We start from the raw sequence: 17,983 nt of genomic DNA on the forward strand, positions 1-17,983 counted from the left end.
TTAGCAGACTGTGCGTCAGTCCCTATACCGCTGAAGGACTGCTGCAGTATAGGGCAGCGGTCAGCAGTAGTGCACGGCAACCCTATGTATTGTGGACCGATAGCGGTCCTTACAGAACAGCAGACTGTAACGCACTCAGGCCTATGTACCGTAGCACCCTATACCAAGTTACCAGTCCTTATAAGAACTTTTGTGGACCAAGCAGGTTGTGTGTTAGTGATTAGCAGACTGTACGTCAGTCCCTATACCAATGAAGGACTGCTGCAGTATAGGGCAGCGGTCAGCAGTAGTGCACGGCAACCCTATGTATTGTGGACCGATAGCGGTCCTTACAGAACAGCAGACTGTAACGCACTCAGGCCTATGTACCGTAGCACCCTATACCAAGTTACCAGTCCTTATAAAAACTTTTGTGGACCAAGCAGGTTGTGTGTTAGTGTTTAGCAGACTGTGCGTCAGTCCCTATACCGCTGAAGGACTGCTGCAGTATAGGGCAGCGGTCAGCAGTAGTGCACGGCAACCCTATGTATTGTGGACCGATAGCGGTCCTTACAGAACAGCAGACTGTAACGCACTCAGGCCTATGTACCGTAGCACCCTATACCAAGTTACCAGTCCTTATAAGAACTTTTGTGGACCAAGCAGGTTGTGTGTTAGTGATTAGCAGACTGTACGTCAGTCCCTATACCAATGAAGGACTGCTGCAGTATAGGGCAGCGGTCAGCAGTAGTGCACGGCAACCCTATGTATTGTGGACCGATAGCGGTCCTTACAGAACAGCAGACTGTACTGCACTCAGGCCTATGTACCGTAGCACCCTATACCAAGTTACCAGTCCTTATAAGAACTTTTGTGGACCAAGCAGGTTGTGTATTAGTGTTTAGCAGACTGTACGTCAGTCCCTATACCGCTGAAGGACTGCTGCAGTATAGGGCAGCGGTCAGCAGTGGTGCACGTCAACCCTATCTATTGTGGACCGATAGCGGTCCTTACAGAACAGCAGACTGTACCGCACTCAAGCCTATGTACCGTAGCACCCTATACCAAGTTACCAGTCCTTATAAGAACTTTTGTGGAACAAGCAGGTTGTGTGTTAGTGATTAGCAGACTGTACGTCAGTCCCTATACCAATGAAGGACTGCTGCAGTATAGGGCAGCGGTCAGCAGTAGTGCACGGCAACCCTATGTATTGTGGACCGATAGCGGTCCTTACAGAACAGCAGACTGTAACGCACTCAGGCCTATGTACCGTAGCACCCTATACCAAGTTACCAGTCCTTATAAAAACTTTTGTGGACCAAGCAGGTTGTGTGTTAGTGTTTAGCAGACTGTGCGTCAGTCCCTATACCGCTGAAGGACTGCTGCAGTATAGGGCAGCGGTCAGCAGTAGTGCACGGCAACCCTATGTATTGTGGACCGATAGCGGTCCTTACAGAACAGCAGACTGTAACGCACTCAGGCCTATGTACCGTAGCACCCTATACCAAGTTACCAGTCCTTATAAGAACTTTTGTGGACCAAGCAGGTTGTGTGTTAGTGATTAGCAGACTGTACGTCAGTCCCTATACCAATGAAGGACTGCTGCAGTATAGGGCAGCGGTCAGCAGTAGTGCACGGCAACCCTATGTATTGTGGACCGATAGCGGTCCTTACAGAACAGCAGACTGTAACGCACTCAGGCCTATGTACCGTAGCACCCTATACCAAGTTACCAGTCCTTATAAGAACTTTTGTGGACCAAGCAGGTTGTGTGTTAGTGATTAGCAGACTGTACGTCAGTCCCTATACCAATGAAGGACTGCTGCAGTATAGGGCAGCGGTCAGCAGTAGTGCACGGCAACCCTATGTATTGTGGACCGATAGCGGTCCTTACAGAACAGCAGACTGTAACGCACTCAGGCCTATGTACCGTAGCACCCTATACCAAGTTACCAGTCCTTATAAGAACTTTTGTGGACCAAGCAGGTTGTGTGTTAGTGATTAGCAGACTGTACGTCAGTCCCTATACCAATGAAGGACTGCTGCAGTATAGGGCAGCGGTCAGCAGTAGTGCACGGCAACCCTATGTATTGTGGACCGATAGCGGTCCTTACAGAACAGCAGACTGTACTGCACTCAGGCCTATGTACCGTAGCACCCTATACCAAGTTACCAGTCCTTATAAAAACTTTTGTGGACCAAGCAGGTTGTGTGTTAGTGTTTAGCAGACTGTGCGTCAGTCCCTATACCGCTGAAGGACTGCTGCAGTATAGGGCAGCGGTCAGCAGTAGTGCACGGCAACCCTATGTATTGTGGACCGATAGCGGTCCTTACAGAACAGCAGACTGTAACGCACTCAGGCCTATGTACCGTAGCACCCTATACCAAGTTACCAGTCCTTATAAGAACTTTTGTGGACCAAGCAGGTTGTGTGTTAGTGATTAGCAGACTGTACGTCAGTCCCTATACCAATGAAGGACTGCTGCAGTATAGGGCAGCGGTCAGCAGTAGTGCACGGCAACCCTATGTATTGTGGACCGATAGCGGTCCTTACAGAACAGCAGACTGTACTGCACTCAGGCCTATGTACCGTAGCACCCTATACCAAGTTACCAGTCCTTATAAGAACTTTTGTGGACCAAGCAGGTTGTGTGTTAGTGATTAGCAGACTGTACGTCAGTCCCTATACCAATGAAGGACTGCTGCAGTATAGGGCAGCGGTCAGCAGTAGTGCACGGCAACCCTATGTATTGTGGACCGATAGCGGTCCTTACAGAACAGCAGACTGTACTGCACTCAAGCCTATGTACCGTAGCACCCTATACCAAGTTACCAGTCCTTATAAGAACTTTTGTGGACCAAGCAGGTTGTGTATTAGTGTTTAGCAGACTGTGCGTCAGTCCCTATACCGCTGAAGGACTGCTGCAGTATAGGGCAGCGGTCAGCAGTAGTGCACGGCAACCCTATGTATTGTGGACCGATAGCGGTCCTTACAGAACAGCAGACTGTACCGCACCCAAGCCTATGTACCGTAGCACCCTAGACAGACCAAGTTACCAGTCCTGATAAAGAGCTTTGTGGAACAAGTGAGTTGTGAATGATTAGCAGACTGCAGCAGAAGGGCAGCAGTCAAGTATAATATTCTTTCTATATTTGGAAGAAAGAATATTATACGTGTACAAGCCTATTACCGTACCACTGATACCAGTCCTGAAAAGAACCTTTGTGGAACTAATAGTAACAGCAAGTCTTTAAAATTATCCTCACTGCCTGACACACTGCTTCCTGCCTGTCCCTATACAAATTGGCAAAAAAGAGTAGGCTGGAACGATTAGCTGGAACAGCTCTTTTGTGGACCTGATAGTAACAGCTAATGATGATGATGATGATGATGATGAAGAAAGACTAATCTGGCTGAGCTGTCCCTAAAATAGCAGCATACAGCGCTCTGTCCCTTTATCTAAACTGACAAAAGAAACTCAGGCTGCTGACCTAACACCTATACCAGTCCTGAAAAGAACTTTTGTGTACCAAATAGCTAGCGTTTTCTCTGTCCCTACTCCACACAGGATCCTTTCCCTACAGTGACAGAAGAAAGAATGTAAAATGGCCACCGGATCGGGTGTATTTATAGGTTAGGGGGAATGTCCAAGTGTCCATGAGCTGTCATGTCTCAATTGGTTGTCCTGTAACACATGATAAACGTGTCACGAAAGGTTAAAGTTCTTGTATACATTAAACACGTAAGTCCGCCGGGGCGAACGACGGAAAAAGGCGTTCGAACCCGCGGACGGCGAAAGTCGGAAATTCGCCGCGAAACGACCGCCGGGCGAACCGTTCGGCCATCACTAATCCCAGAGACCGATCAGCTAAACCATCATCTATGTCTGGCTGAAGGCTGCCCATCGATTATGCAAATTTCTTTCCTTCTACCACGGGTTGCACTCGGTCATTGTTGATGGGGGAATCCCTTCCGCTGCGCGATTGTACTCCGTACTCTGATAGTGGGAGGAAAATACAATGATTACTGCTGGTTACTATAGCTGCCGGCAGCGATCGCACACAGAAACTCAACAACTTCAGCCCATAGAGCAAGATTCATCAAGTTTTACTGCTACAGAGTGGCAGATGTACGCGAGATCACATGTGTGTGTGTGTGTGTGTGTGTCTGTGTATGTATATATATATATATATATACACACACAGTATCTGAGAAAAGTTAGTACACCCCTCAGTGACATTTGTATAAATCTTTTCTGCTCTCTTTTCATGTGACAACACTGAAGAAATGACACTTGTCTACAATGTAAAGTAGTGAGTGTACAGCTTGTATAACAGTGTAAATTTCCTGTCCCCTCAAAATAACTCAACACACAGCCATTAATGTCTAAACCGCTGGCAACAAAAGTCAGTACACCCCTAAGTGAAAATCTCCAAATTGGGCCCAAAGTGTCAATATTTTGTGTGGCCGCCATTATTTTCCAGCACTGCCTTCACCCTCTTGGACATGGAGGTCACCAGAGCTTCACAGGTTGTCACTGGAGTCCTCTTCCCCTCCTCCATGATGACATCACAGAGCTGGTGGATGTTGGAGACCTTCCCCTCCTCCACCTTCCCTCTGAGGATCCCCCACAGATGATCAATAGGGTTTAGGTCTGGAGACATGCTTGGCCAGTCCATCACCTTTACCCTCAGCTTCTTTAGCAAGGCAGTGGTGGTGTTGGAGGTGTGTTTGGGGTGGTTATCATGTTGGAATACTGCCCTGCGGTCCAGTCTCTGAAGGGAGGGGGTCATGCTCTGCTTCAGTATGTCACAGTACATGTTGGCATTCATGGTTCCCTCAATGATCTGTAGCCCCCCAGTGCCGGCAGCACTCATGCAGCCCCAGACCATGACACCCCCACCACCATGCCTGACTGTAGACAAGACACACTTGCCTTTGTCCTCCTCACCTGGTTGCCCCCACACACGCCTGACACCATCTGACACCAAATACGTTTATCTTGGTCTCATCAGACCACAGGACACGGTTCCAGTAATCCATCTCCTTAGTCTGCTTGTCTTCAGCAAACTGTTTGTGGTCTTTCTTGTGCATCATCTTTAGAAGAGGCTTCCTTCTGGGACGACAGACATGCAGACCAATTTGATGCAGTGTGCGGCGTATGGTCTGAGCACTGACAAGCTGACCCCACCCCCCACCCACCCCTACAACCTCTGCAGCAATGCTGGCAGCACTCATACGTCTATTTCCCAAAGACAACCTCTGGATATGACGCTGAGCACGTGACCTCAACTTCTTTGGTGGACCATGGCGAGGCCTGTTCTGAGGGGAACCCGTCCTGTTATACCGCTGTATGGTCTTGTCCACCGTGCTGCAGCTCAGTTTCAGGGTCTTGACAATCTTCTTATAGCCTAGGCCATCTTTATGTAGAGAAACAATTCTTATCTTCAGATCCTCAGAGAGTTCTTTGCCATGAGGTGCCATGTTGTACTTCCAGTGACCAGTATGACAGAGTGAGAGCGATAACACCAAATTTATCACACCTGCTCCCCATTCACACCTGAGACCTTGTAACACTAACGAGTCACATGACACGGGGGAGGGAAAATGGCTAATTGGGCCCAATTGGGACATTTTCACTTAGGGGGTGTACTGACTTTTGTTGCCAGCGGTTTAGACATTAATGGCTGTGTGTTGAGTTATTTTGAGGGGACAGGAAATTTACACTGTTATACAAGCTGTACACTCACTACTTTACATTGTAGACAAGTGTCATTTCTTCAGTGTTGTCACATGAAAAGAGAGAAGAAAAGATTTACAAAAATGTCACTGAGGGGTGTACTTACTTTTGTGAGATACCGTGTGCAAAAAAAGTGAAAAAAAAAGATTTTAAACTCAGCGCTGCACCTATAGCCTGCTGCTGTGCTAATATACATACATTAACATGTGATATGATGCCGTACACAAAAAATTTAACCAATTAAAGTGCTAAATGCCGATCGAATACAAATAATGTGCAATCAATAAACGTCATCAAATATGAGTATAGAAAATACGGTGACACACAAACATGAATTGCTGGTGATTTCAGGTGTCGATATTGTGCAGATGAAGTGTAATGAAATAAAGTTCACAAAATATGGAGTATATAGTAGACAACACATTGGGTGTAATTGGGGTGACTTCCTGTGCTCCCCCTCTGGGTCCCGACTCACCAGATGTAGTGGATATAACAGCCTGTATGTTAAGATGGCTTCCGTCCACCGGGATAGGTTGGTGTGTCCTCCTGCTTTCAGGGAACAGATTCTCCATTCCTCCTCCACTGAGTTGAGGGTCCCACACACTTCACACGGTCTACGACCGTAATGGCAAAGTTTGGACAAAAATGGAGGAAAAGAGACCTATAGTGTAATAGTGTGAGAATTTACTAAAAGGTTTAAAATCATTACACTTACATCGAAATCTTAAAAACGTACAGAAAGTGCCTCCTTGGCACCAAAACATCCTTCACAGATTCTTTTTAGCTTGACGCGTTTCGTCACTCATCAGAAGCGCGTAGAGTCTCTGGCTGTCTTATATACTTTAAGGTCCTCCCACTACACCCTATACCTCCTTCTACTCCCATTGATGGCGCAGTACGAAATTAGTATCACTTCCGGTTTCCACCGGAACCGGATGTGACGTATATGCCGAGACTGGAAGTGGTCATCGACTCTGGAGGTAATGTTATCCTCATTGGGAGGTAAAACATTATCTGCCTTACTTCCTGTGTGAACAGGAAGTGGCCAGGCGCCATCTAGAGCTGGTGAATAGGTACTGCATTAATAAAATCCTCAATCTCTCCATATTACGTGTGTGTGTGTGTGTGTATGTATGTATATATATATATATGTGTGTGTGTGTGTGTGTGTGTGTGTATATATATGTGGGTATGTGTGTGATATCCCTCACTTATGCTTGCAGTGGGCACACCACTTCTACTGTGATTATTCACAGCAGAATCCGGTTTTCCTCCAGCACCTGCCGATCGCTGGGCAGAGACTCTGAACAGAGCTCTGTCTATGTAAACCATGCAGAGCTCTGTCCTGTCAACGTGTGTGTGTGTGTGTGGGGGGGGGGGGGTGCTTTATTTTCTATCACTGTAAGGCACATCCCTTAGTAACACAGTACACATAAACACTGGCTAGGCACACATTTAACCCTTTGATCACCCCTGATGTTTAACCCCTTCCCAGCCAGGCATTAGTACGGTGACAGTGCATATGTTTAGCACTGATCACTATATTTGTGTTACTGGTTCCCGCAAAGTGTCAGAATGTCCGCCGCAATATCGCAGCCCCACTATAAGCCGCTGATCGCCGCCATTACTAGTATAAAAGAAAATTCCAGTATATATCTCATAGTTTATAGACACTATAACTTAGGGCTGGGGAAAAAAACGATTTAAATCTTGAATCGAGTTGAGAGGTCAAATCAATTCAAAATTTCAGCAAATTGATTTTTTTTTAGATTGAAAAAAATATATTTTCACCAGGACCGGCGCTGACACCGTGCCGGTCCTGAGGAGCTGCAGGCAGGAGTTTTTAAGCGAGGCCGCGGCTTCGGCCTTGTTCGCGATGCCGGACACCGCAGACTAGGCCGAAGCCGTGGCCTCACCTAAAAACTCCTGCCCGCAGCTCCTCAAGACCGGTGTGGTGTCCATAAAAAATAAATAAAAAAAAAACCTCGAATCGTGAATCGATTATTTTTTTTATTTTTATTTTTTTTAAATCGCTGATTTTTTTATTTTTTTTTGCCCAGCTCTACTATAACTTTGGTGTAAACCAATCAATATACGCTTATTGGGATTTCTTTTAAGCACAAATATGTAGCAGAATACATATTGGCCATCATTTTATGAAGACATTCGATTTTTTTTTTTTTTTTATTACAGCAGAAAATAAAAAAAAATTATATATTTTCTTAAAATTGTCAGATTTGTTTGTTTATAGCACAAAAAATGAAAACCGCAGAGGTGATCGGATACCACCAAAACAAAGCCTTATTTGTAGGGTAAAAATGACATCAATTTTATTTGGGCACAGTGTCGCAGGACCGCTCAATTGTCACTTAAAGTGATACAGTGCTGTATTTGCAAAAAATGGCCTGGTCATAAAGGGGGATAAATCTTCCTGAGGCCAATCGGTCAATACCGCTTTAATTGCTATGACTTTATTCTGACTTCACTGGTTACATGCTTGTCCGGGGTCAGTGGATTTTTCGGCAGCGTCCGTCTGTCACAAATATCTTGTCAGAGGTGCAGATCTGTTCCACCTGCACCTCCGCAATCCACCAGCTGGTGGCGCCCTTCTCTCTATCGCTGTACCTTACAATGGTAAAAGGTAATTTGCCTGACGCCAAACTGAAGTGTTTTATGCAAAGTGAGGAAATGGGCGATTAATTCTCAGTGATTGTGGTAGTTGGAAGGAGGAAGTGGCGAGGAGGAGTGACACGGCTTTCTACAAGGATACACTTCGGGATTTCCCCCAAAACTCATTTACAGGTAGGAGGAGGACGCAGCTTCCTGGTGTAATAAAGGGGATAGTGAGCGTCTGGCTGCACGAGCCGCACTGCATGCTGGGAGTGTCCTCGGGGTGAAAGGTCAGCGATGAGAACTTCATATCATAGAACGAGTCTGATCTCCTAGTTACAGTGCCGTGCAAAAGTATTCACCCCCCCCCCCCTGGCCTTTCTCGTGTTTTGTTGCCTCACAACCTGAAATAACACGGAATGTTTGAGGATTTGCACCATTTCATGTACAGAACACGCCCACAACTTGGAAGATTATTATTTTTTTTATTGTGAAGTAAACAACAAATAGGACAAAATAACAGAAGAAGTAAATGTGCAGAACTATTCACCCCCCTAAAGTCAATGCTTTGTAGAGCCGCCTTTTGCGGCTATCACAGCTCCGAGTCTCTTTGGATAAGTCTATGAGTCTTCCCACATCTTACCACTGGGATTTCTGCCCCATTCCTCCTCCTTGCAAAACGTCTCCAGATCCTTCACGTTGGATGGTTTGCGCTTGTGAACGGCAATCTTTAAGTCTGACCACAGATTTTCTATTGGATTGAGGTCTGGGCTTTGATTAGGCCATTCCAACACATTTCCATGTTTCCCCTTAAACCACTGAAGTGTTGCTCTAGCAGTGTGTTTGGGGTCATTGTCCTGCTGGAAGGTGAACCTCCGTCCTCGCCTCAAATCACACACAGAGTGCTACAGGTTTTACTCAAGAATATCCCTGTATTTATCACCATCCATCTTTCCCTCAACTCTGACCAGTTTCCCAGTCCTGACTGCTGAAAAACATCCCCACAGCATGATGCTGCCACCACCAGGGGCGGATTGACAACTCATGGGGCCCCCGGGCAATAGGAGGAGATTATGGGGCCCCAAGGCAATAGAAGATTATGGAGCCACAAAGTGTATACACGCACACAGATTTTTACATGCTGTTCCTGGCTTTATTGAGGCTGGCAACCCTGATGGGGCCCCTTAGTGGCATGGGGCCCTCGGGCAGTGCCCGAATGGTCAGTCCGCCCCTGGCCACCATCATGTTTCACAGTGGGGATGGTGTTCTTTGGGTGATGTGATGTGTTGGGTTTGCGTCAGACATAACGTTTTCTTTGATGGCCAAAAAGTTCAATTTTAGTCTCATCAGAGCAGATCACCTTCCTCCATACATCAGACCAGAGCACCTTCCTCCATACATCACACCAGATCACCTTCCTCCATACATCAGACCAGATCACCTTCCTCCATACATCAGAGCAGAGCACCTTCCTCCATACATCAGACCAGAGCACCTTCCTCCATACATCAGACCAGAGCACCTTCCTCCATACATCAGACCAGATCACCTTCCTCCATACATCAGAGCAGATCACCTTCCTCCATACATCAGACCAGATCACCTTCCTCCATACATCAGAGCAGATCACCTTCCTCCATACATCAGACCAGATCACCTTCCTCCATACATCAGACCAGAGCACCTTCCTCCATACATCAGAGCAGATCACCTTCCTCCATACATCAGAGCAGATCACCTTCCTCCATACATCAGACCAGATCACCTTCCTCCATACATCAGACCAGATCACCTTCCTCCATACATCAGACCAGATCACCTTCCTCCATACATCAGACCAGATCACCTTCCTCCATACATCAGACCAGATCACCTTCCTCCGTACATCAGACCAGATCACCTTCCTCCATACATCAAACCAGAGCACCTTCCTCCATACATCAGAGCAGATCACCTTCCTCCATACATCAGACCAGATCACCTTCCTCCATACATCAGAGCAGATCACCTTCCTCCATACATCAGAGCAGATCACCTTCCTCCATACATCAGAGCAGAGCACCTTCCTCCATACATCAGACCAGATCACCTTCCTCCATACATCAGACCAGATCACCTTCCTCCATACATCAGACCAGATCACCTTCCTCCATACATCAGACCAGATCACCTTCCTCCATACATCAGACCAGATCACCTTCCTCCATACATCAGACCAGATCACCTTCCTCCATACATCAGACCAGATCACCTTCCTCCATACATCAGACCAGATCACCTTCCTCCGTACATCAGACCAGATCACCTTCCTCCATACATCAAACCAGATCACCTTCCTCCATACATCAGAGCAGAGCACCTTCCTCCATACATCAGAGCAGATCACCTTCCTCCATACATCAGACCAGATCACCTTCCTCCATACATCAGACCAGATCACCTTCCTCCGTACATCAGACCAGATCACCTTCCTCCATACATCAGACCAGATCACCTTCCTCCGTACATCAGACCAGATCACCTTCCTCCATACATCAGACCAGAGCACCTTCCTCCATACATCAGAGCAGATCACCTTCCTCCATACATGAGAGCAGATCACCTTCCTCCATACATCAGACCAGATCACCTTCCTCCATTCATCAGAGCAGATCACCTTCCTCCGTACATCAGAGCAGATCACCTTCCTCCATACATGAGAGCAGATCACCTTCCTCCGTACATCAGACCAGAGCACCTTCCTCCATACATCAGAGCAGATCACCTTCCTCCATACATCAGACCAGATCACCTTCCTCCATACATCAGACCAGATCACCTTCCTCCATACATCAGAGCAGATCACCTTCCTCCATACATCAGACCAGATCACCTTCCTCCATACATCAGACCAGAGCACCTTCCTCCATACATCAGAGCAGATCACCTTCCTCCATACATCAGAGCAGATCACCTTCCTCCATACATCAGAGCAGATCACCTTCCTCCATACATCAGAGCAGAGCACCTTCCTCCATACATCAGACCAGATCACCTTCCTCCATACATCAGACCAGATCACCTTCCTCCATACATCAGAGCAGATCACCTTCCTCCATACATCAGAGCAGATCACCTTCCTCCATACATCAGAGCAGAGCACCTTCCTCCATACATCAGACCAGATCACCTTCCTCCATACATCAGACCAGATCACCTTCCTCCATACATCAAACCAGATCACCTTCCTCCATACATCAGACCAGATCACCTTCCTCCATACATCAGACCAGAGCACCTTCCTCCATACATCAGAGCAGATCACCTTCCTCCATACATCAGAGCAGATCACCTTCCTCCATACATCAGACCAGATCACCTTCCTCCATACATCAGAGCAGATCACCTTCCTCCATACATCAGAGCAGATCACCTTCCTCCATACATCAGAGCAGAGCACCTTCCTCCATACATCAGACCAGATCACCTTCCTCCATACATCAGAGCAGATCACCTTCCTCCATACATCAAACCAGATCACCTTCCTCCATACATCAGACCAGAGCACCTTCCTCCATACATCAGAGCAGATCACCTTCCTCCATACATGAGAGCAGATCACCTTCCTCCATACATCAGACCAGATCACCTTCCTCCATTCATCAGAGCAGATCACCTTCCTCCGTACATCAGAGCAGATCACCTTCCTCCATACATGAGAGCAGATCACCTTCCTCCGTACATCAGACCAGAGCACCTTCCTCCATACATCAGAGCAGATCACCTTCCTCTATACATCAGAGCAGATCACCTTCCTCCATACATCAGACCAGATCACCTTCCTCCATACATCAGAGCAGATCACCTTCCTCCGTACATCAGACCAGAGCACCTTCCTCCATACATCAGAGCAGATCACCTTCCTCTATACATCAGAGCAGATCACCTTCCTCCATACATCAGACCAGATCACCTTCCTCCATACATCAGACCAGATCACCTTCCTCCATACATCAGACCAGATCACCTTCCTCCGTACATCAGAGCAGATCACCTTCCTCCGTACATCAGACCAGATCACCTTCCTCCATACATCAGACCAGATCACCTTCCTCCATACATCAGACCAGATCACCTTCCTCCATACATCAGACCAGATCACCTTCCTCCGTACATCAGACCAGATCACCTTCCTCCATACATCAGACCAGATCACCTTCCTCCATACATCAGACCAGATCACCTTCCTCCATACATCAGAGCAGATCACCTTCCTCCGTACATCAGACCAGAGCACCTTCCTCCATACATCAGAGCAGATCACCTTCCTCTATACATCAGAGCAGATCACCTTCCTCCATACATCAGACCAGATCACCTTCCTCCATACATCAGACCAGATCACCTTCCTCCATACATCAGACCAGATCACCTTCCTCCGTACATCAGAGCAGATCACCTTCCTCCGTACATCAGACCAGATCACCTTCCTCCATACATCAGACCAGATCACCTTCCTCCATACATCAGACCAGATCACCTTCCTCCATACATCAGACCAGATCACCTTCCTCCGTACATCAGACCAGATCACCTTCCTCCATACATCAGACCAGATCACCTTCCTCCATACATCAGACCAGATCACCTTCCTCCATACATCAGAGCAGATCACCTTCCTCCGTACATCAGAGCAGATCACCTTCCTCCATACATCAGACCAGATCACCTTCCTCCATACATCAGACCAGATCACCTTCCTCCATACATCAGACCAGATCACCTTCCTCCATACATCAGACCAGATCACCTTCCTCCATACATCAGACCAGATCACCTTCCTCCATACATCAGAGCAGATCACCTTCCTCCATACATCAGACCAGATCACCTTCCTCCATACATCAGACCAGATCACCTTCCTCCATACATCAGACCAGATCACCTTCCTCCATACATCAGACCAGATCACCTTCCTCCATACATCAGAGCAGATCACCTTCCTCCATACATCAGACCAGATCACCTTCCTCCATACATCAGACCAGATCACCTTCCTCCATACATCAGACCAGATCACCTTCCTCCATACATCAGACCAGATCACCTTCCTCCGTACATTTTGGGAGTCTCCCACATGCTTTTTCACAAATTCAAAAAGCGCCATTTTGTTTTTGGTGAAAGTAATGTCTTTCTTCTGGCCACTCTGCCATAAAGCCCAACTCTATGGAGCGTACGGCTTATTGTCCTCCTATGTACAGATGCTCCAGTCTCTGCTGTGGAACTCTGCAGCTCCTCCAGGGTTCCCTTAGGTCTCTGTGCTCCTCTCTGATTAATGCCCTCCTTGTCCGCTCCGTGAGTTTTGGTGTGCTGCCGTCTCTTGGCAGGTCTGCTGTTGTGCCATGTTCTTTCCATTTGGTTATGATAGATTTGATGGAGCTCCCAGGGATCATCAAAGATTTGGATATTTTTTTATAACCTGACCCTGACTTGTACTTCTCAACAACATTGTCCCTTACTTGTTTGGAGAGTTCCTTGGTCTTCAGGGCAGTCTTTGGTTAGTGGTGCCTCTTGCTTGGGTGTTGCCGCCTCTGGGGCCTTTCACAAAGGTGTGTCTATGTAATGACAGGTCATGTGACCCTTAGATTGCACACAGGTGACATCATTCCACTAATTATGTGACTTCTGAAGGTAATTGGTGGCACCAGAGCTTTTTCTGGGCTTCATAACAAAGGGGGGTAGATACATACGCACGACAATTATCAGTTTTATATTTCTGAGAAATAGTTTTATGTATATATTTTTCTAATTTTACTTCACCGACTTAGACTATTGTGTTCTGATCATCACATATAATTCAGATGAAAAAAAACATTGAACCAGAGTCTGTAATGTAACAAAATAGTTAAAAAGCCAAGGGGGGTGAATACTTTTGCCAAGCACTGTACATTGTTGTCATATTAGAGGGACATATTTCGGTCGCTGTTCTGTGAGGCTGAACTCCGCCCCTTCATGTCTGTGTGGTGCCATTTATTATACAATCTGTAGATTCCTCCCACTACTGCCCATGTTACTGCAGTACAGCCAGCATCTTTGCTGAACCACTGCTGCACTGAAAACAATTGCAGGACAAGGCCAATCAGAGATATTGTCATGTCTGTTTAATAATTGTAGGTCTAAAGCGGGCCCTAGACAGAGCGGAATTCCTGCTGAACCGCCTGAATTTTGATCCATCGATAGGTAGGCTGGTTGTACTGAATTTGATCGCTTTGTTGCCTTCAGGTCAACTAGCCTGTCTGGCTTTTTGTGTTCGATCGGTGGCAGTGGCTATAGCCGGCAGCAGTGATCAGTGTATTGTGCTGGTAAAGAAGGCTCCTGCTGTCAGAATGTAAAAGCTCCAAGGGAGGGAACCCCCTCCCCCCATCTACCCTGACTGAGTTGGTGGAGGAATCGAGCGATTTCTTAACCACTTGAACATTTACCCCCTCCCCTCCCCCCCCCCCCTTCATGACCAGACCATGCGATGCTGTACCCGAATAAAATTGTTGACTTTTTTCCCCACAAATGGAGATTTCTTTTGGTGGTATTTGATCATATCTGCAGTTTTTATTTGTTGCTAAATGATAGGGCTGCACTGAGGGGCACTGATAGAGCTGCACTGATGGGCTGTACTGAGGTGCAGTGATGGGCTGTACTGAGTGGCACTGATAGGGCTGCACTGAGTGGCACTGATAGGGCTGCACTGAGTGGCACTGATAGGGCTGCACTGAGTGGCACTGATAGGGCTGCACTGAGTGGCACTGATAGGGCTGCACTGAGGGGCACTGATAGGGCTGCACTGAGGGGCACTGATAGGGCTGCACTGAGGGGCACTGATAGGGCTGCACTGAGGGGCACTGATAGGGCTGCACTGAGGGGCACTGATAGGGGTGCACTGATAGGGCTGTACTGAGGGGAATTGATGGGCTGTACTGAGGAGCACTGATGGGCTGTTCTGAGGGGCACTGATGGGCTGTACTGAGGGGCACTGATGGGTTGCGCTGAGGTGCACGGATGGGTTGCGCTGAGGTGCACGGATGGGTTGCGCTGAGGTGCACGGATGGGCTGCGCTGAGGTGCACTGATGGGCTGCGCTGAGGTGCACTGATGGGCTGCGCTGAGGTGCACTGATGGGCTGCGCTGAGGTGCACTGATGGGCTGCGATGGGCTGCGCTGAGGGGCACTGATGGGCTGCACTGAGGGGCACTGATGGGCTGCACTGAGGGGCACTGATGGGCTACACTGAGGGGCACTGATGGGCTACACTGAGGGGCACTGATGGGCTACACTGAGGGGCACTGATGGGCTGCACTGAGGTGCACTGATAGGGCTGCACTGAGGTGCACTGATAGGGCTGCACTGAGGTGCACTGATAGGGCTGCACTGAGGTGCACTGATAGGGCTGCACTGAGGTGCACTGATGGACTGCACTGAGGTGGGTGGCACTAATGGGCTGTACTGAGAGGCACTGATAGGGCTTTACTAAGGGGCACTGATAGGGCTGTACTGAGGTGCACTGATAGGGCTGTACTGAGGTGCACTGATAGGGCTGCACTGAGGGGCACTGATAGGGCTGCACTGAGGGGCACTGATAGGGCTGCACTGAGGGGCACTGATAGGGCTGCACTGAGGGGCACTGATAGGGCTGCACTGAGGTGCACTGATGGGCTGCACTGAGGTGCACTGATGGGCTGCACTGATGGGCACTGATAGGGCTGTACTGAGGGGCGGCACTGATGGGCACTGATTATCTGTGTTCATGTCACCAGTCAGGATTGCCGGTTACCAGCTTTCCTCTCCTCATGCTGTGACAGCTGTGATTGGCCGGTCTCATGAAGCACGCACCAGAGGATTATAGTGGGGGGAGTTTGGGATAAAATTCACAGGATTGCACTATGTAGTTTGTTCCCCATTTTTTCCATGTCTCCCGGTATTGAGCTCTGATGAGGATCCATCACTTTGAGTGAATATTTGCTGACAAAGGCGATTGGAGATACAAGGCTCACCGTATCCTTCATGGTGGTGAGTTCATTACCAGAGGAGCGAGGTGGTCATGTGGTCAGGTGGTGATGTGGTCACGTGGTCACGTGGTCAGGTGGTCACGTGGTGGTGACAGAACTTAAAGATCCTGCGTGTCCTATTATCACATCTGAAGGGAGTCGTGTCACATCTTTTAGCTCTATGAACTCTGAACGTGTATTATATATTGAACTATTTTGGCACGCGGTGTGCCGTACTCTGCAAGGGCGCTGCTAATGCCAAAACTATTTTATGTCTTTTTTTTTTTTGCATATTTTACATGTTTGATTTATTTTTATAGCGGCCGCCTACTGTGCATGACCTGTTTAGTGTCTCGTATAGATGAGCGCTGGGATCAGGAACATTTTCTAACTGATATTGGTCTCTATGTGTGAATGCCATACTGACATCCTACCTGGGGCTGTCCTTAGTAAAGCACAGCTGTCCATCTACATCTGGGGCTCCATACCTTCACCAACCAGCTTCTTATACCATCTGTGTTTAAATGATGTTCTAGGGCTGTCTGCTCCCACACTCGCCCGGGAAACTTTTGACGCCTGTATCTTTGGCCCTTATCTGTCATTCACCTTGGGGTATATTTTCTTGGAAGTCGATATTCAGCTTCATTAACTTTTGGTGTTTTTCGCTTGTTTGGGAGGGGGCCCCGTTGTGCATCCGATGTTCCCATGGACCTCTGTGACCTCAGCTCCCGGGCCAGACATCCTTGGCAGCCCTTCTGCTTCATAATCCCGCACAGTAGCAGCTGGTGCTTTTTTTGTTGGGGGGAGGGGGGCAGCAAAAATCTGAACACCCGCTGGTCGGTCCACGGGCATTTACCCCATCTAGGCTGCGGGCATCCAAAGAGCGGTGGCGGGGCCTGGCATCCAGGCATTGACAGTGATCGGGCATCGACCAGTGGCTCTTCTCCTCCTCACTTTCGCTGTGCGCCTCCTCCCTGTCAGGACTAGGCCCAGCTCTTCCTTCTCTGAGCTGGCCACTCAGCTGTCGCCTAATTGCCAGCTCCTATCTCTCCACAGTTACTAAGCTGCTGATGATCCTGCTCGTCAGTCCTGCCTACTTAAGCCGTCCAGCCCAGAGCATCTCTGCCATCACCTTGGTCAACATCACATAGACTATCTCCTCTGTTCCTGTTTAAAGACTTTCTTGGCTGACATCCCTTCTGGCTTTAGATCCTGCTTGCTGTTCCACTACATTGATCCCTGACTTCTGGCTTGGCTGACTATCTGTTTCAGGTTTCTGTACTCTGGCTAAGTTTTGACTACTTTTGCTCTATTTTACTTATATTATTAAACAAGTGTGATTTACCTGTACTTCTGTCTCGGCCTGATTTTATGGTTTCTGACGCTCCCCTCCTCCTAGGGGTCCAATAGGATCACCTGTCCTTTCAGCCAATCGGTTGACAGGTATCGGACCCACTTCCCGATTGGCCGGGAGGAGGATCAGTGTTGGCTGTTGCCGCACACCTGGGTGGGCTCTGGACGCATCCTCTGTAACCCGAGCCCACCCTATATTGAAGTCTATTAGAGCCTATGGCTATAATCAGGTGCTTAAATAAAAAACGGCCATTGTAATTCAGGCGCCCCGCGTCCTAAAAGG

General features: G+C 48.0%; 1 protein-coding gene across 4 annotated transcripts in view; it reads left to right on the forward strand.

Moving 5' to 3' along the window:
• BABAM2 (BRISC and BRCA1 A complex member 2) overlaps positions 1-17,983 on the forward strand; it is a 344,474-nt gene that overhangs the window by 77,963 nt on the left and 248,528 nt on the right. The window lies entirely within an intron of this gene.

The sequence above is a fragment of the Lithobates pipiens genome, unplaced genomic scaffold, assembly GCF_037356315.1.
Source record: "Lithobates pipiens isolate NorthernLeopardFrog02 unplaced genomic scaffold, aLitPip1_a1.2 Scaffold_18, whole genome shotgun sequence".
Taxonomy (NCBI): domain Eukaryota; kingdom Metazoa; phylum Chordata; class Amphibia; order Anura; family Ranidae; genus Lithobates; species Lithobates pipiens.